The 19,712-nt window shown below is 54.0% G+C and overlaps 1 protein-coding gene across 2 annotated transcripts in view; it reads left to right on the forward strand.

Annotated features, from left to right (window-relative positions):
• LOC142024942 (C-type lectin domain family 2 member D-like) overlaps positions 1 to 19,712 on the forward strand; it is a 56,384-nt gene that overhangs the window by 11,235 nt on the left and 25,437 nt on the right. Inside the window, exons 1-2 of one of the 2 annotated variants that reach the window (XM_075017318.1) lie at positions 10,479 to 10,645; positions 13,518 to 13,633. The gene's annotated coding sequence lies outside the window, so the exon portion shown is untranslated. Of the gene's footprint in view, positions 1 to 10,478; positions 10,646 to 13,517; positions 13,634 to 19,712 lie in introns of those variants that run through there. The other variant, XM_075017319.1, reaches the window with a different exon arrangement.

A 19,712-nucleotide genomic window follows, 5' to 3' on the forward strand; every position in this document is an offset into this window, starting at 1 on the left:
CCGATAACTTTAACATCAGTACCAGGCAAATTAGTAGAAACACTAGTAAAGAGTAAAATTGCAAGGCACATAGAAGAGCACGAATTGTTGGGCAAAAGTCAGCATGGTTTCTGCAGAGGGAAGTCGTGTCTGTCTAATCTATTAGAATTCTTTGAAGGGGTTAATAAACATGCGGACAAGGGGCACCCAGTGGACATAATATACCTAGATTTCCAGAAAGCCTTTGACACGGTCCCACACCAAAGGCTTTTATGTAAATTAGGTGGTCATGGGATAGGAGGAAAGGTCCTTTCATGGATCGGGAATTGGTTAAAAGACAGAAAACAAAGGGTTGGAATAAATGGTAAATTTTCACAATGGAGGGGGGTAACTAGTGGTGTTCCCCAGGGCTCAGTCCTGGGACCGATCCTGTTCAACTTGTTCATCAATGATCTAGAAAATGAGGTAAGCAGTGAGGTGGCAAAGTTTGCAGATGACACCAAGTTGTTCAGGACAGTCAAAACCAAAACGGATTGTGAAGAACTACAAAAAGATCTCAGCAAACTGAGTGATTGGGCAGCAAAATGGCAAATGAAATTTAATGTGGGTAAGTGTAAGGTAATGCATGTTGGAAAAAATAACCCAAATTACACGTACTACATGATGGGGTCAAATTTAGCTATGACAGATCAGGAAAGGGATCTTGGAGTTATAGTGGATAGTTCTCTGAAGACATCCACGCAGTGTGCAGCGGCAGTTAGTAAGGCAAATAGGATGTTAGGAATTATTAAAAAAGGGATCGATAATAAGACAAAAGATATCATACTTCCCCTACATAAAACTATGGTACGCCCACATCTCGAGTACTGCGTGCAGATGTGGTCTCCTCACCTCCAAAAAGATATATTGGCATTAGAAAAGGTTCAGAAAAGGGCGACTAAGATGATTAGGGGCTTGGAAAGGGTCCCATATGGGGAGAGGCTAGAGAGACTGGGACTTTTCAGTTTGGAAAAAAGGCGATTGAGGGGCGATATGATAGAGGTATATAAAATCATGAATGGTGTGGAGAAAGTGAATATAGAAGAATTATTTACCTTTTCCCATAATACAAGAACTAGGGGACACCAAATGAAATTGATGGGTAGTAGGTTCAAAAGTAATAAAAGGAAATTTTTCTTCACACAGCGCACAGTCAACCTGTGGAACTCCTTGCCCGAGGAGGCTGTGAAGGCCAGGACTCTATTAGGGTTTAAAAAAGAGCTTGATAAATTTTTGCAGGTTAGGTCCATAAATGGCTATTAGCCAGGGATAAAGTATGGTGCCCTGGCCTTCAGAACAAGGGCAGGAGATGGATGGCAGGAGATAAATCACTTGATCATTGTCTTCTGTTCTCCTTCTCTGGGGCACCTGGCATTGGCCACCGTCGGCAGATGGGATGCTGGGCTTGATGGACCTTTGGTCTGACCCAGTATGGCCATTCTTATGTTCTTATGACGTTCCCTCGCTGCGCCTATTTCGATGTTGGGCTGAGCAACGTCGAAGTTGAACATCGATGTTGCCGGCCCTGGAGGACATGTAGACGTTATTCATCGAAATAGCCTATTTCGATGTTGGCTGCACGTGTAGACGTAGCCTAAGTGATTTGTAAGGGTCTGGGGCTTCCAGGCCAGCTTAAATTGCCTTGGGTCCTGGGCACCTATCCCTTTGCCCCCATCCAACAGTGGGCCAGGCTGAGCCCTCCCCACACTCCACACCCCTGGGCCCCAGCCTGGAGATCCCACCTGCTGCACCCCATCCCTTCATATCAGGCTCTACCTCAGAGCATGAACTGCTAGCTGGAGCACCCTCACCCCCACTCACACCCCAGCGTTCTGGCCCAGCCGGGAGCTCCCCTCCCATAATCTGAACCCACAACTTTTGTGCTCAACCCTGATCCTAGGAGGCCCCGCAAAAATCTAACAGCCCTGGCCTCCAGGGCTACGTCTACACGTGCAGCCAACATCGAAATAGCTTATTTCGATGTTGCGACATCGAAATAGTTTATTTCGATGAATAACGTCTACACATCCTCCAGGGCCGGCAACGTCGATGTTCAACTTCGACGTTGCTCAGCCCAACATCGAAATAGGCGCAGCGAGGGAACGTCTACACGTCAAAGTAGCACACATCGAAATAGGGATGCCAGGCACAGCTACAGACAGGGTCACAGGGCGGACTCAACAGCAAGCCTCTCCCTTAAAGGGCCCCTCCCAGACACAGTTGCACTAAACAACACAAGATACACAGAGCTGACAACTGGTTGCAGACCCTGTGCCTGCAGCATAGATCCCCAGCTGCCGCAGAAGCAGCCAGAAGCCCTGGGCTAAGGGCTGCTGCCCACGGTGACCATAGAGCCCCGCAGGGGCTGGAGAGAGAGCATCTCTCAACCCCCCAGCTGATGGCCGCCATGGAGGACCCAGCAATTTCGACGTTGCGGGACGCGGATCGTCTACACGGTCCCTACTTCGATGTTGAACGTCAAAGTAGGGCGCTATTCCTATCTCCTCATGGCTACGTCTACACGTGCAGCCAACATCGAAATAGCTTATTTCGATGAATAACATCTACACGTCCTCCAGGGCCGGCAACGTCGATGTTCAACTTCGACGTTGCTCAGCCCAACATCGAAATAGGCGCAGCGAGGGAACGTCTACACGTCAAAGTAGCACACATCGAAATAGGGATGCCAGGCACAGCTGCAGACAGGGTCAACGGGCGGACTAGCGCTTCCGGGGCAACAGCTAGCCGCTCCCTTAAAGGGCCCCTCCCACATACACTCAGCCTGCACAGCACGCGGTCTGAGGAGCCATATAGGCACACAGACCCCGAGCGCCGCAGTCATGGACCCCCAGCAGCAGCAGCAGCAGCAGCAGCAGCAGCTAGAGGTCCACCCAGCCCTCCCGGCAGGAGCAGGGCTTGCCCTGGCTCATGCCATGTTGGGGGCAGCTGAGCACCTTCTTGCCCCAGGGGAGGACATGCCCCCAGGGCAGCAGGGCTCAGCCCCTACCCCTGCAGCACCCCGCTCCACCCCCCGCCTCACACGCCGGCGGCTGTGGAGCTACCCCACCAGCACCGACTGGTGGGAGCGGCTGGTGCTTGGGGAGTGGGACGACGACCACTGGCTCCGGAACTTCAGGATGACCCGCCAGACATTCCTGGAGCTCTGCCAGTGGCTCACCCCCGCACTCAGGCACCGGGACACTGCCATGCGGCGTGCCCTCCCTGTGGAGAAACGGGTCGGCATCGCTGTCTGGAAGCTGGCCACTCCGGACAGCTACCAATCTGTGGGCCAGCAGTTTGGTGTCGGAAAGGCCACCGTCGGGGCTGTCTTCATGGAGGTAAGAGAACCCACAGGGGGAGGCCAGGGCAGGGCAGGGGGGCCAGAGCAGGGCAGGGTAGGGCAGGGCAGGGCAGGGGGGCCAGGGCAGGGCAGGGCAGAGCAGGGCAGGGCAGGGTAGGGCAGGGCAGGGGGGCCAGGGCAGGGCAGGGCAGGGCAGGGCAGGGTAGGGCAGGGGGGCCAGAGCAGGGCAGGGCAGGGAGGCCAGAGCAGGGCAGGGCAGGGCAGAGCAGGGCAGGGCAGGGCAGGGCAGGGGGGCCAGGGCAGGCCAGGGCAGGGCAGGGCAGGGCAGAGCAGGGCAGGGCAGGGGGGCCAGGGCAGGGCAGGGCCACGCACACCCTGCTCACCCCTCATTGGGGCTGTCCCATGTGCTTTCTTTGCAGGTCGTGCGTGCCATCAACTCCATGCTCCTGCACAGGCTCGTGAGGCTGGGGGACCCACAGGCCACTGTCGCCGCCTTTGCCACCCTGGGCTTCCCCAACTGCTTCGGGGCTCTGGATGGGACTCACATCCCCATCCGCGCCCCGGACCACAGTGGCGGCCGATACCTCAACCGGAAGGGCTACCATTCATTCGTCCTGCAGGCCTTGGTGGACAGCCGGGGACGGTTCCAGGACATTTACGTGGGCTGGCCTGGCAGCACCCACGACGCCCGGGTTTTCCGCAACTCGGGCCTGTGCCGCCGGCTGGAGGCGGGGACCTACATCCCCCAGCGGGAGATCCCTCTGGGGGACACCACCATGCCCTTCTGCATCCTCGCGGATGCGGCCTACCCCCTCCGGCCGTGGCTCATGCGCCCCTACACGGGCCACCTCTCTGCCAGCCAGGAGCGCTTCAACGAGCGCCTGAACCGTGCGCGCCAGGTGGTGGAGCGCTCATTTGGCCGCCTCAAGGGACGCTGGCGATGTCTCCTGACCCGCCTGGATGCCAGCCCCAACAACATCCCCCAGATTGTGGGTGCCTGCTGCGCCCTGCACAACCTTGTGGAGAGCAAGGGGGAGAGCTTTCTTCAGGGCTGGGCTGCCGAGGCCGTCAGGGCACATGTGCAGCCACCTGCTGCCCCCAGTCGGCAGGTGGACCCAGAGGGGACCCGGGTCCGGGAGGCCCTGCGGGCCCACTTCGAGCAACAGGCCGCGGGGTGAACTCTGGCCAGGCCCCCTACTGCCTGCCCCTTCCTCCCCCACACTCCTGCCCCAACGCCAACACCATGGAGCACCCCACCGCGCCCCCCCCACTTGTCCAGGAGAAATGACAGCACGAACTTGTGGGTGAACGTAAACGTTTTTTTTGTCTTAACGAATTTTTTTTTTTTTAAATAAATAAATATCTGACACAGAAACCAAAAAGAAGGAGGGACAAACGTTCAAGCAAATCAAGATGGGCACAAATAAAACAATACAACCACAAAGCAAATAAAAAAGTGTGCACCATCAACAAAAAAGCAAAGCAGGGAGAACGGGACGAACTATTTACAGAGGGGGGACGGGGCAAACAGGGGCACCAAAATAAAGCAGTCCAACAAAAGTATGTCCAACAAGGCGGGGGGGCCACGTCCTGGGCCCCTCGCCCCTACAGCCCAGCACTGGGCGTGCCCAGCCGGGAGCTCCGCCGGGCCTGCAGTCTGGTCCGCGGCTGGGTGGGAGCGGGCTCCACCGGAAGGTAGCGGCGCCGGCGAGTCTCGGGTGGCTCCAGAGGTCCCTCGGCGCGGTGGCCCTCGCGGGGAGGTGGTGGAGCGACGGCGGACGGCCCGGCGACGGCTGGAGCAGCTGGTGGTGGGGCTGCAGGAGCGGGCATGGCGGGCGGTGGCTCGGCCGGCGCGGCATGGGGGGCCAGGTAGTCAACCAGCCGGTTGATGGTCTCCATATAGGCCCCCCATGCCTCCCTGCGCCAGGCCAGCGCCTGCTCCTGCAGCTGGAGGTGCTGCTCCGACACCTCCAGCTGCCGGCGGAGGATGGCCAGCAGCTGGGGGTCCGTGGCCGCCGCCGGTAGCAGGCACGGGGTCCGCCGTCTGGCCCTCCGCGGGGCCGGTCGTTCCTTGGCCGAGGGGCTGCCCTGGAGCGAGGGTCCCGGAGGGCTCTCCGGGACAACCGAGGCCTCGCCGGCGCTCTCTTCCGGTCCTTCGGATGGTGCAGGTGCAGGTGCAGGACACAGGAGAGGAGGGGGGAAAGAAGAATGGAGACAGGCGTTAGTGTGGGCCCCGAGCCGTGGCCTTTGTCCCCCCCGCCCTGTGCTGCAGGTTCCCCATCCCCGTCCCCGGGAGATGCTGCTGTGATGGATGGGGTTCAGGGGTCCCCCTGCCCTGCATCCCGTCCCCTGGTGGGAGCGACTCCCACTTCACCCCGCAGGGTCTGAGAGCAGGAGAGCTTTCTTAGGCCACAGATGGCCAGTTTCTGGCAGGAGTGACAGCACCAGCTGTCGGAAGAGACAGTCCTTCCAACCCGTCGTGGGGAGAAGACCCCAAGGGGGGCCCCTCTGGGATGCAGCTTTCCCCCTCCTCTGGCTGGCTGCCTACCTTACTGCGGACGTGGTCAGGAGTGCGGGCAGGGTGACCCCGGGCAGCCAGGCCGTCGGCCAGCCGAGCGAACGCATCTGCGTTCCGCCTCTTGCTCCCCATTACCTGGAGCACCTCCTCCTCGCTCCAGAGCCCCAGCAGGTCCCGCATCTCGGCCTCCGTCCAAGAGGGGCCCCGCTGCCGCTTCCCAGACTGCGTGGCCCTCTGGCTGCCCTGGCTGCTCTGGCTGCCCTTGGGGGGGGTCCCCTGGGGGCGCTGGGGGGGCTGCTGGGCAGCCATGGCCGGTGTCAGGGGCTGAGGGCTGTGCAGGCTCGCCGCGTGTGCAGGCAGGAGCCTGCACGTTGCCTCAGCCTCCTGCAGTCAGGGCGGGGGAGGGGACCTTTAAGGGGCCGCTCCACGCGGCCACCAGTGAGCTGAGGGGCTGGAGAGAGCGTCTCTCAACCCCCCAGCTGATGGCCGCCATGGAGGACCCGGCAATTTCGACGTTGCGGGACGCAGATCGTCTACACTGTCCCTATTTCGATGTTGAACGTCGAAGTAGGGCGCTATTCCTATCTCCTCATGAGGTTAGCGACTTCGACGTCTCGCCGCCTAACGTTGAAGTTAACTTCGAAATAGCGCCCGACGCGTGTAGACGTGACGGGCGCTATTTCGAAGTTGGTGCCGCTACTTCGAAGTAGCGTGCACGTGTAGACGCAGCCCATGAGGTTAGCGACTTCGACGTCTCGCCGCCTAACGTCGAAGTTAACTTCGAAATAGCGCCCGACGCGTGTAGATGCGACGGGCGCTATTTCGAAGTTGGTGCCGCTACTTCGAAGTAGCGTGCACGTGTAGACGCAGCTCAGAAGAGTTAATCCAGCCCTGCCAGCTGCCCTCCACGATGCACCTCCCTTGTCCCCGTCTTCCTGTCTCTGCTCCCTCCTGAAGCCTGTCCCCCACCCTTCATAGGACTTCTCCAAACCCCGGATCCCCCATCTAACCCCTGGGCTGGGCCCAGCTGCCCTTTACTCCAGAGACTTGCCTGTTTGCTGCTGCCTGCAGCTGTCCCTGCTTTTGCCCAAATGGCTGCCCCCTGCCCCCTGCCAGAGGGCCCTGCCCTCCATATCCCAATCCTATTCCCTGCTAGCAGTGAGCATGTGTGTGTGTGCGTGTGTGTGTGTGAGGGGAATTGAGACACAGTCTCCTCTATAGTAACAGAGAGGAAGCCGTGCTAGTCTATACACTATCAAAACAAAAAAGCAGTCAAGTAGCACTTTAAAGACTAACAAAATAATTTATTAGGTGAGCTTTTGTAGGACAGAGAGTGTGTGTGTGTGTGAGAGAGAGAGAGAGGGGAACCAAGATACACCCCCTTTGTCTTTCTCAGGCGGTGTGAGCAGAGTGCACAGCAGCCAGGCAGCCTGGCTCTGCCCCTCCGTCACCTCCCCGCATCACCTGGCGTGTGGGGCGCTGCTGATACCAGCGTGTTTAAACAATCTGCTGAAAGAGCCGATGTACCTCCTGCAGACGGCTCTTTGCACAGACGGCCCCTGCTGCGTACTCAGATGTCCCTTTAAAAATCAAGTCCTGGCTTTGCCACATGTGGGACAATTAGCCTGGTGTTTTGATGCTCGCCAGGGAGCTAAAAAAAGGGGTAGTCCTGGCTAAAACGGGACAGATGGTCACCTTACCCACACTGCGGAGGAAGGAGAACACCACCTGCCTGGGCCTCTACCAGTCTGGGGGAAAATTCTTTCCTGATCCCAAATATGTTCCTCACTCTGACCTGATCGGTCATGGTTGGGCCACATGCCAGGGTAACAGCACCATCATATCCGCCCCTCCATGAATGTGTCACGCTCGGCTGTAAAGCAAAGGGTGTTTACTAGAAACACTAGTAAAGAGTAAAATTGCAAGGCACGTAGAAGAGCACGAATTGTTGGGCAAAAGTCAGCATGGTTTCTGCAGAGGGAAGTTGTGTCTAACTAATCTGTTAGAATTCTTTGAAGCGGTTAATAAACATGCGGACAAGGGGCACCCAGTGGACATAATATACCTAGATTTCCAGAAAGCCTTTGACACGGTCCCACACCAAAGGCTTTTATGTAAATTAGGTGGTCATGGGATAGGAGGAAAGGTCCTTTCATGGATCGGGAATTGGTTAAAAGACAGAAAACAAAGGGTGGGAATAAATGGTAAATTTTCACAATGGAGGAAGGTAACTAGTGGTGTTCCCCAGGGGTCAGTCCTGGGACCGATCCTGTTCAACTTGTTCATCAATGATCTAGAAAATGAGGTAAGCAGTGAGGTGGCAAAGTTTGCAGATGACACCAAGTTGTTCAGGACAGTCAAAAGCAAAAGGGATTGTGAAGAACTACAAAAAGATCTCAGCAAACTGAGTGATTGGGCAGCAAAATGGCAAATGAAATTTAATGTGGGTAAGTGTAAGGTAATGCATGTTGGAAAAAATAACCCAAATTACACGTACTACATGATAGAGTCAAATTTAGCTACGACAGATCAGGAAAGGGATCTTGGAGTTATAGTGGATAGTTCTCTGAAGACATCCACGCAGTGTGCAGCGGCAGTTAGTAAGGCAAATAGGATGTTAGGAATTATTAAAAAAGGGATCGATAATAAGACAAAAGATATCATACTTCCCCTATATAAAACTATGGTACTCCCACATCTTGAGTACTGCGTGCAGATGTGGTCTCCTCACCTCAAAAAAGATATATTGGCATTAGAAAAGGTTCAGAAAAGGGCGACTAAGATGATTAGGGGCTTGGAAAGGGTCCCATATGGGGAGAGGCTAGAGAGACTGGGACTTTTCAGTTTGGAAAAGAGGCGATTGAGGGGCGATATGATAGAGGTATATAAAATCATGAATGGTGTGGAGAAGGTGAATATAGAAAAATTATTTACCTTTTCCCATAATACAAGAACTAGGGGACACCAAATGAAATTGATGGGTAGTAGGTTCAAAACTAATAAAAGGAAATTTTTCTTCACACAGCGCACAGTCAACCTGTGGAACTCCTTGCCCAAGGAGGCTGTGAAGGCCAGGACTCTATTAGGGTTTAAAAAAGAGCTAGATAAATTTTTGCAGGTTAGGTCCATAAATGGCTATTAGCCAGGGATAAAGTATGGTGCCCTAGCCTTCAGAACAAGGGCAGGAGATGGATGGCAGGAGATAAATCACTTGATCATTGTCTTCTGTTCTCCTTCTCTGGGGCACCTGGCATTGGCCACCGTCGGCAGATGGGATGCTGGGCTCGATGGACCTTTGGTCTGACCCAGTATGGCCATTCTTATGTTCTTATGTTCTAACCCTTCTGCCAGAAGGAGACGGCAGCAGCCAGGGCCGGGTTCAATAGCTGGGGTTCCTTTTCATCCATCTCACACAGAACTGGCTCGAGCCCCCACCCAGTAGCCTGGGAAATTCACCGCCCCCCCGGGTGCCTCGGAGAGCCAGTGCTTCCCCACTCGCAAGCGCAGAGTCTAAGTGTACAACAGACACTTTTAATGGGAAAGGTAGGAAAAGTCACATGGCAGAAGCTTGGGAAATCCCACCCCCAGAGTTTATAACCAACCCCCAAGTAACTGACCCAGCTGAAATGGATTGAGCAGTGTCCTTGGCCTCTCACGCTCCCCAGCCCAATACTTTAGACACCAATCCACACACCCAACTTTCTTTGTACCCCACTTCAAACACCCGACTTCCAACTTGGTCCCGTCCATGAAGGCCCTGACACATTACCCACGCTGAACCAGAGGCAGCGCCACCTTTACGCTGGTCCAGCATTTGGCTTGATCCCTGCCAGCTGTCTGGCCAACCGCTGCTCACACCTGCCGTCCGTCCGCTGCTCCTCCTATCGGCTGGCTGCCGATGACGCTGTCCGTCCATCCGTCTGCTGCTCCTCCTACCATTCCTCCACCGGTCGTGCCGTCCATCCACTGGGGGTTTGGCCTGAGGCAAAACCCTGTGATTTCAGCTCTTAGTGGCCTCAGCTGCCACCCTGTGATTTCAGCGCTCAAGGTGCGTCTACACTAGAACGCAGCGTCGACATAGCAAGCCCAACTTTGAAACAGAGTGCGCCGCGTCTGCACACGGCACAGGCTACTTCGAAGTTGAATTCGAAGGTAGGCAGCGAGATGTCAAAATGGCTAGTCTGCTCAGAAGAAGGGATAGCACCCTACCTCGACGTAGGATGCGTGGAGACGTTCCGCGTCCCGCTGCTTCGAAATAGTGGGGCCGTCCATGGCGGCCATCAGCCGTTAGGTGGAGATGTGCCATCATCCAGCCCCTACGGGGTGCTATGATTTCTGCCGACAGCAGCCAATGCCAGGTGCCCCAGAGGAGTGAACAGAACAGGGACCTACAGGATGTCTATTCCTTGACTCATTCCTAGTAGTTCTCTGCACTTGGCCCAATTTATTCTTCTTAGACATAGGAGGACACAATTGCACACATGCTTCCAGAGGAGACCTCACTATTGCCTAACTTCCTGAGGGGGGCAGGGCCTAGGACCCTTATCAGCAACAGCTTGTGTAGGCCACTTCCGTGCAGTGCCTATGCTGAGGGCCGGATTCGACAGTGCCTTTTTTCCCCACTCGTGCAGCGGAGCCAGAGCATCTCACACAGCCTTAGGGAATCTTCAGTCGTGCTCCTTTGATATTTTTTCCACGTGTCTAAAAGTGAGGTGTGGATCCAGGCCTCCCTGCCTTGGAAGAGAGGAAGGAAGGTCCAGAGGTGAGGCCTTGCAAAGCTTGGCTTGGATCCCCCGCTGATCTCTGAGGTACGTCACCTAGGTCCTGGTCTCCACTGGTGTGTAGGTGCCTACTTGTAGGGTTCTATACATTGTTGAGAGCTGTGGAGACCCTTGAAGGGGACAAGAGGCTGCATATTATTGGCTGAACAACAGCTGTGTCTCTAGCTTGGTGGTGGAATCTCCATCCCTAGAGGGTTTTAAGTCCTGGCTTGACAAAGCCCTGACTGGGATCCTACTTGAAGCAGGGGGCTGGACTGGATGAGCCCCTGAGGTTCCTTCCAGCCCTAGGATTCTAGGAAAATAGCTGGTCTGCTAGTGAGGGACTAAAGGGTGAAGAGCTTTAAAAACAGGGAGAAGCTTGTGCCTCGCGCTTTTACCCAGCAAAGCTCACAACCTAATCCATTGGTGAGTCTCTGTGGTGCCACAGGACTGCTTGCTCTTGCTGGAGAAGAGCGGGAGCCCAGGGGAGAGACCAGAGAGGTGTTGGAGCTGGTAGGGAAAGCAGCTGTCGGAGCAGCTAAGCTGTGGAGTTGGGCTGTGGTGGAGTCCCTGTCACGGGAGGGTTTTCAGATCAGGTTGAACAAACTCCTGTCACGGGCAGGGGTCCCCACTAAGTTTTTTTACGTGCACCAAGCCATGGCAGACATGCATCACCCACAGAAAAACAAGCTGCAGCTGGGGGTGCTCTGCTAATCAGCTGGGCAGCAGCTCAGTCTCCTGGGTCACCGCCTGAGTGCTCAGCTTGCAGGGAGCACTGGTCAGGCTGTGCATGAGACTGGGTCTGATGAGCTCCTGGGGTCCCTGCCAGCTCCATGTTGTGGTGCTGCTGTGTTCTGAGCAGCTACCTTGTGACCGAGTGGGAGATGGGATTGGGGTGCATGGGTGTGTGCCCAGAGAAGGGCGTTTTCTGCAGCCACAACAAACCTTTGTATGTAGTACACAAAGCAGCGTGTGCTCAACAAACAATAACCTCCCTGGAACGCTCCAGAGTACGTGCTGTTCTGCGGGGGCCGGCACAGAGGGATGAATTCCCTCTCCCCGGCAGGCGCTCATCTGCCACAGCAACCAGAACAGGAGGAAGACAAAGGACTTGTCCAGCGTGGCCATGTCGGCCGAGGCCCTGGGATCAGAGCCTCCGTTGCCCTGGGCGTTTTACAGCTAGAGTGAGGTCTCCTCTCTGGGGATTTGGGCAGACTGAGCAGGTGTGTGTACCAAGCAAGGGAACTGGGTTTCAGCAATGCGAATGGCTGGGACCCGGTGCCCTCTCATAGCCGTTGTTACCTAGTTACGCTAATGCGCAGCTGCCACCGGGCTGGTTTATACAAAGGGCATTTTCCTTTCATTCTTCTTCTAGGTTACAAAAGCCCCGTCCCCCGCCTCCCTGCCGATTCGTTCTGTGGGAAGCGCCGGGGTCTGTGTTTCATCACCATTGGGAGGGGAGGGAGGAGATGAAGGAGAAGGAGGGTCACCCAGTTTGAATGTCCCCACAAAAGGGCAGCCCTCAGAGGGAGTGGGTCTGCAGGAGTGTCTCCCCCAGCCCCGGTGTATTATGTGCTGTAGTACGTGCACAGCAGCCGAGTGGGTAGATACTGACACAGGCACACGCCCTCCCAGGGCGTCCTCGTTTTCAAAGGTCAAATATGGTCACCCTAGAAAATGTTCTGGCTCCAGTCGCCGAGTTCTGCTGCTGCCTGTGCGATCTCACTGCCTCACGCGCTGTGGCAGGCGGTTAGTTCCCCACACCCGTGCGTGCTCACGCTCCCAGGGCACTCCAATTATTTTCCCCAGTCCACGAGGCCTGGATCACACGGCCGTCCTTCCTCGCACAGTGATAAGGCCCTGAGGGAATCTGCTGGTACGCTTGGTACGAGGCTGTGCCCTCGCTCCCCCCCAGCCGCAGCTGTCACCTCATCATGCTGTGGGAAGAGGGGAGTTGAATGCTGCGCTGTTTGAACAATTTGGCCCCCATGGAGATGGCTTTATTTGCTGCTGCTGCACATTGCTGCCTGATTCCCTGCATGACCGACTCACACCCCCTGCTTCTGTTCAGCAGGGCCACCAGCCAGCCAGTTATTCCCCAGTTTGCAGCCAGCTAGCTGGGCATTTGCCTTTCCCCTGTGCAGCGCTTTGTATAATCACCCTCTGATGGGCTCAGACCTGGGACCGCTGGAGCATAATTCAGGAACGTCAACAGCTTGAGCTAGAACACGGCTTCCCAAGCTGGGGGGCATGAAGAAATTCCAGGGGGGCGCGAGGCGACCCAGCCTCCCCCATCGTTCCTCCCACCTGAAGGGAGAGTTGGCCTTTGCTTCCGGCTCTCAGCCCCTGCCATTTTATATGGGTGACCCAGCACAGCTGCTATAAAAAGCAGGCAGCTGGCAGAGACCCACATGGAGCTATTGGCCTCCTGCAAAGGTGTGTGAGTGTGGGTGGAGGAAGAGGAGAAGGATGGGGTTAGACGGTGGCTGGGGGTGCCCGGCTTGCATGAGGGGGATGGCTTTAATGGGGGACTAGGGGTGTCTGGGGGAGGGGCTTGGGCAGGGGGGCTTGTGAGGCTCGGGTGGCCAGCTTGCAGGGCTCAGGGGGTTTGGGCAGCTGGCCTTGGCATTGCAGGGCTTGGGCAGCTCAGGCTGGCGGGCGGGTGGCTGGCCCCGTCAGTGCGGGGCTCGGTCAGCTTGGACAGGTGGCTCTGGCAGCACAGGGCTCAGGCAGGTGGGCAGCTGGGGCGGGTAGCTCTAGAGGCCAGCCTGGGGCTCAGGCAGCTGGCCAGCTGGGGTTCCACCAGGCACCCACAAGGGGCCAAGAAAAACTATTTCTACTTATTTTTAATTTCAAATAACACTTTTATATCAAGTTTTTGTGTTTATTGTAAATTATTAATTGAATTTTTTGTTACAAGGGTTTTGGATGATGGTAAAGAAGATGGAGGGGGCGTGAGAGTTTCTCGAAAATCAAAAGGAGGTCGTGATGCGGAAAAGTTTGGCAACCACTGAGCTGGAAGGTAGCTGCTGTCAGGTAAGGTTGTAGAGGAGAGATCATCCCAGCATGGGGTCAGCCAGGGTCCCCCCTCATTTTTCCCATCCATGAGCGGATTACATTTTATGGGCACCAAGGCATGCGTGGATGTGCACTGTGGATGCGTGTGTGGTTGCGCTGCTCATCAGTCGGGCAGCCCCTGACCCTCTCCTGGGGCCCAAGCGCTCAGCTTACTGGGAACACAAGTCCCTAGCAGATCAGCTAATTCAAAGTTGAGAAGACCCTTGCGCTGAGGGAAGATGACCCCTGGGAGAGGAGTTAAATATTGGACCAACTTACGCAGCATCACAGAATGGATCTGGGAAAGTTCTCTGGCACGGGAGGTCTGTTGAGATGACTGTAATGGCCCATTCTGGCCCTGGGATCTATAGCGCTTACAGAGAAGGGACAGACTGTCTGTCTCCACTGTCAATTTGCACCAGGTTATATTCTAGAGGGCGGTTGCTAAGGGAAGCCCAGCTCTGCAACAGACTCACAGGCTCCCTGCCATGCGGCAGCCAGGGAGTCTCTCGCCTGTCACTAACATCTGTTGTTTGCATTTCCCCTCCGCCTTGGGGACTGGGTGTGTGAGTGGCAGCACAGAAGGTATTTGCCCAGCCTGTCACGACAGGCTCAGATTGTAGCCACAATGGAGAGGCAGGCAGATAATGGCAAAAACACAGCAACAGGCGGAGGACAATGGGCATGAGCTGATCCCTCACAACTTGTCCCTTGTCTAATAACTGCATCACAGTGCTGATACAGCCACTGAAGGGGCAAAACTGGGAGGCCCAGACAACCCCTGCCTGGAGGTGTTCCTCATGGTAACAGTACTTAAGCCTAGTATTAGCCTGAGATGGTATGTGGGGGTTTGTTTGCCTGTTTGACTATTCTCAGAGGCGCAGCTGTTAAGGTTTCTGCTAATTTTTTCCATCCCTGGGTGTAAACTCATCTTACAGGAAACCCTGGTAGCTGTGTTGGTCTGTATCTGCAAAAATAATGAGACCTGCTGGCACCTTAACCACTAATAGATTTATGGCCATGAACTTTCATGGGTCAGAACCTCCCTGTCAGATGCCTGGATCATGAGCTGAAGTGCCCATCTGGTAACGTGCATTTGACAAAGAAAAGCTGATGCCCACGTGACTCTGTTAGTCCCAAAGGTGCCACTGGACTCGTTGGTGGTTTTGTTTGACTCTTCTAGTCTTATCTCCTTGCTAGCCTGTGTGAAGACAGATACCACGTGTTGCATCTGCCCACAGCCAGATGGAGTGACACAAAGTAAGGATGAAGTGTTGCTGGGCGCAATGAGAGTTTCATATACGAGTGAACACTTGAAAGCTGCCTGACTCCTCTCCCAAGGCAAGTCACACATCCACTCAGGAACACAAGAGCAGTGTTCCCTGTACACTGGGAGAGAGTCAAATGCCACCCAGGGGATTAGCACTCAGAGCTAGGTTTTGTGTTGCAATTGGTGGTGCACGTTCCCACCTGCTTTCGTGCGTATAAAAGTATTCCGGCTCTGGATGGAAAAGATTGAAGGGCACATGGGAAAGATGTTCTGGGTTGTGGTGGGGGATTTAAGGAGCGCTAAAAGCCAAAGGAAAAGCAACCATGAACCAAACACGGCCTCACTCCTTACCACGCCAGTAGTGAGGTACAAGCAAAGGAGTAGTGAAGGCCCTGGACTCACGACTCTCCAAAAGGACTATGACCGTGAGCTGTAAGCGGTGGGCCGGGGCAGGGCAATACATTAGGAACGAGCCTGCTGAGGAAGAGGACAAGGGAACAGGGACGGGCTCTGCTGGTGCACAGGGTTGTGCCGTCTTATTCTGCTGCGTAACCCCACTGCCCATCGCATTGCCTGCACGTCTGACTTCGGCCTTCTGTCTGCATGATGGGAACCAAGTGAGGGCCAGGGGAACCAGGCAGAGGGAAGTTTGTGTGGGTTGCAGGGAGGGCCTGCTGTGGGTAGGGGAGGGGAAGTGATGTCAGGCAGGTGGAGGTTGTGGGGGTAAGGGGAGATCCCAGGCTCTCCTGGTGCGTGCAATGAACCCAGCCCGCAGTGCCCCACCTCGTGATGTAACAATAAAGGCCTCGTGGGCAGGATTGTTCCTATGGTGCCCACGGCAAACTCAGGCCCTGCCCCTGCCTCTGTTCTGCCCCTCCCCGCTCCATCCCCACTCTTCCCCTTCCCAAGTCTCACCTCTGCTCCAACTCCACCTGCCCTATAGCATCGCCTTCCCCAAGCCCCCTTCCCCAAGGAATGTGAGCCAGCGGATTACTGGGGAGCCCCCCTACCCACCCCTCCACCAGCTGCCAGTGGGAAGCTGCGCATAGACTCATAGAATCCTAGGGCTGGAAGGGACCTCAGCAGGTCACTGAGTCCAGCCCCCTGCCCCAGGCAGGATCAGCCCCAACTTAGTCATCCCAGCCACGGCTTTGTCAAGCCAGGACTTAAAAGTCTCTAGGGATGGAGATTCCACCACCTCTCCTGTGTATTCCAGTTCTTCACCACCCTCCGGGGGAAACAGTTTTTCCAAATATCCAACCTACACCTGCTCTGTAACTTGAGACCATTGCTCCTTGTTCTGCCATCTGTCACCACTGAGAACAGTTTCTCTCCGTCTTCTTTTGCGCTCCCCTTCCGGAAGCTGAAGGCTGCTATCAAATTTTCCCTCATTCTTCTCTTCTGCAGACTAAATAAGCTGGGTCATTCTTTCTGTCACTGTGGTGAAGCAGAGCTGTTGACTGGGGTATTAAGGATATTTAAATAGAAGTATTAATTTTGGTAAGGGCTCGCCCATCTGACCCACGAAGTCAAGGTTCACCCTCCAACATGACCACCACAATCACCCCAGCATTACAGCAGCTCTTGGACACAAGGTCATTCACAGGATTTTCAGTGATCACACAGACACTGTTTTAGCCACAGAATTTTAGTGGAGCATTGGGATTAAACACAGGAGTTAATATCTGCCTACAGGCTGAATTACTTTGATTCGGGGTAAGCAAACTTTTTGACATTGGGCCCCACATTTCATTCCAGCATGTCATAGGCCCCCTCCTCCCCCAACCTGTCTAGTGTGATACAAACCAAGGCAAATTTTGGTTACGTTCCTATGAAAAAAAAAAGCCTTTTGGCACATGCACGAAAATATGTGTAGACTGTAAAAACTTTATGAATGGGTCTATTGGTGCAAATACACAGACATAAAAAACAGTAACATGTTTCAACAGGCTTAAAGAGATGGATGAGCCTGAGAATCAGCTGTACCCCCTTATGAAATTTCATGCCCCTCTGAGGGGGCCCACCCTCCACTTTGAGTACCCCAGCCTTGATTGATTACAGTAATGCAGGTTGCATATCTGATTACACTGATGGTTTACATCTTTGCTCTGTATCTAGGAAAACAGCAGGCTCCCTCTCCCTCCTGAGAACCCAAGGAGCTGAGCTCCTGATCTGCTCTGAAGATGGAGAGAAGGGGAAGTGAGATAGTAGTAGAGGGAAACTTTAAAGATTGAAGGAAGTCAGACTAGTACTAGCTGAAAAAGGATTTTTTCAAGAAGCTCTCCAAAAGCCCTGAGAAAGTTCTGTCTCGCCACTTGCCATGGGGTGTTACAGGCCGCCTTACATCACTATATCCCGGGCTCCCCAATACCAGGTGAGGCACCCGTACCCTAGGATATTTAGGGGTGCACATATTTGCTTGGTGGAATTAAACTAAGACAACTTTCCTAATATGCACGAGGTCATAGTGAACCATAAGGTAAATATGAGTCAACAGTCTGACGCCGTTGCAAAAAAACCAAACATGATTCTGGGCTGCACTAACAGGAGTGTGGTGAGCGAGACACGAGAAGTTATTCCTCCCCTCTACTCTGCACTGATTAGGCCTCAGTGGGAGTATTGTGTCCAGTTCTGGGCACCAGATTTCAAGACAGATGTGGAGAAAATGGACAAGCCCAGGGAAGAGAAACAAGAATGATGGAAGGTCCAGAGAACGTGAGCTCTGAGGGAAGACTGAAAGAACTGGGCTTGTTTAGTTTAGAAAAGAGAATACTGAGAGGGGACATGACAGCGGTTTTCAATTACCTAAAAGAAGGTTATAAGGAGGAGGGAGAAAAATTGTTCTCTTTGGCCTCTGAAGACAGGACAAGAAGCAATGGGCTTACACTGCAGCAAGGGAGGGTTAGGTTGGACATTAGAGAAAACTTTCTGTCAGGGTGGTTAAACACTGGAATAAACAGCCTGGGGAGATTGTGGACTCTTCATCACTGAAGATATTTAAGAGCAGTTAGATAATCACCAATCAGGGATGATCCACATGGGTGCTTGGTCCTGCCGTGATGTCAGGGAACTGGACTTGATGACTTCTTGAGGCCTCTTCTGGTTCTAGTGTTCTATGGTTCCATGCGGTGGGATGCTGCAGCCTCTTGGGCAAATTCTAAGACTGGGCACCAGCAATAGAATAACAAGAAACACCACCCGGGTGACCAGGTCATGAGATTGCTTTGGTGCCTGATGCTCCCCAAGATAACTGTGCATCAGCATGCGATTTGATAAGCGAGGCTGAATCATCAGATATTTATCTATTTATATGGCTAATCCTAGTCATGCATCTCTAAGGCTAACGCTTGCCTAAAATGGAAAAACCCTGCTAAAGCCCCCCTCGTGTAGAGCGTGAAATCTATAATCTCTTTGCCTCACTGCTAAATAGGACGAAGAAAAAATCCTAAAATAACTAGAAGTATAGACCAATGACCCTTTGGCTTCTGCTTATCTAGGAATGTCCCCTGAATCACTGTATAAAATGTGTAAAAGCATAAGCACTAATAAAACTAGTTGGCTTTGTAAACTACAGATTGAACCTTCTCATCCAGCACTCTTGGGACCTGACCAGTAGCAGACGAGAGAATTTGCCAGATCACAGGATGTCAATATTGTCTAGCCCATTACCAACACTACCACTGCTTACTTGGCTCTGAGAAGGCATTTAGGGGTAAATTACAGCTGAATAACAGCACAGAACCTTGAGGCTAGGTCTGCACTAGAGTATAAAGTCAATTTTAAGTGAGTTAGGTCCATTTTATAATGGCTTCACTACAAATATCATTTGGTTGCTTGTAAGGGGTCCTAAGGTTGACTTTTCTACTCCAGCTTTTTGACGAGGAGTAACACCAAATTCAAATTTACAAGGTTGACTTAATGCTAGTATAGACACAGCATTATTTAATTTGATTTTATTGGCCTCCAGAAGTATCCCACAATGCCCCCCGTGTGTCTGTTCTGACTGTCACTTTCACCTCTGCTGCTCTCCAGGGCTGTGTCTACACGTGCCCCAAACTTCGAAATGGCCATGCAAATGGCCATTTCGAAGTTTACTAATGAAGCGCTGAAATGCATATTCAGCGCTTCATTAGCATGCGGGCGGCAGCGGCGCTTTGAAATTGACGAGCCTTGCCGCCGCGCGGCGCGTCCAGACGGGGCTCCTTTTCGAAAGGGCCCCGCCTACTTCGAAGTCCCCTTATTCCCATGAGCTCATCATGGTATTTGGTGATGAGCTTTCATTGGATGGACCCACTTCTTCAGCTCAATCGCATTTCCAGTGCAGCCCGGCAGTTGGATAACACAGAGGTCCAAAAACTGATATAAAAAACTGACTGTGATGGAGTGGGGGATACCTCTGTGTGTGTGTGTGGCTCAAGCAGGGTGTGGGGCTCCTGCTGAGGGTAACCCTGACAACCAGGTAACACCTTTGTACTGCAGACAAAGGAGGAGGTGGAGCCTGAGGGGTTTGAATTGGAACTGGGAGTTGGAAGCAGTTAGTCTGGGCTGGGAGAGAGAGAGACAAAGGAGGGGGCAAGGCCCCAGCTCTGGGGGCCCCTCGGGGCCTCCTCTCCCCAACATGGATGGGACTGGTTGTCTCTGCCTGCTGTACTGACTCCTCTGTACGATGCTGTGTCCTGTCGGCTAATAAACCTGATGTTTTCTTGCTGAGTGAGAGACTCTCCTGCCTGCAGACAGGGTGCAGAGCTTGGGGGACCCCAGAACCCCATCACACTGGTGTCAGAAGTG

This window comes from Carettochelys insculpta, chromosome 22 (genome assembly GCF_033958435.1).
Source record: "Carettochelys insculpta isolate YL-2023 chromosome 22, ASM3395843v1, whole genome shotgun sequence".
Classification (NCBI taxonomy): Eukaryota; Metazoa; Chordata; order Testudines; family Carettochelyidae; genus Carettochelys; species Carettochelys insculpta.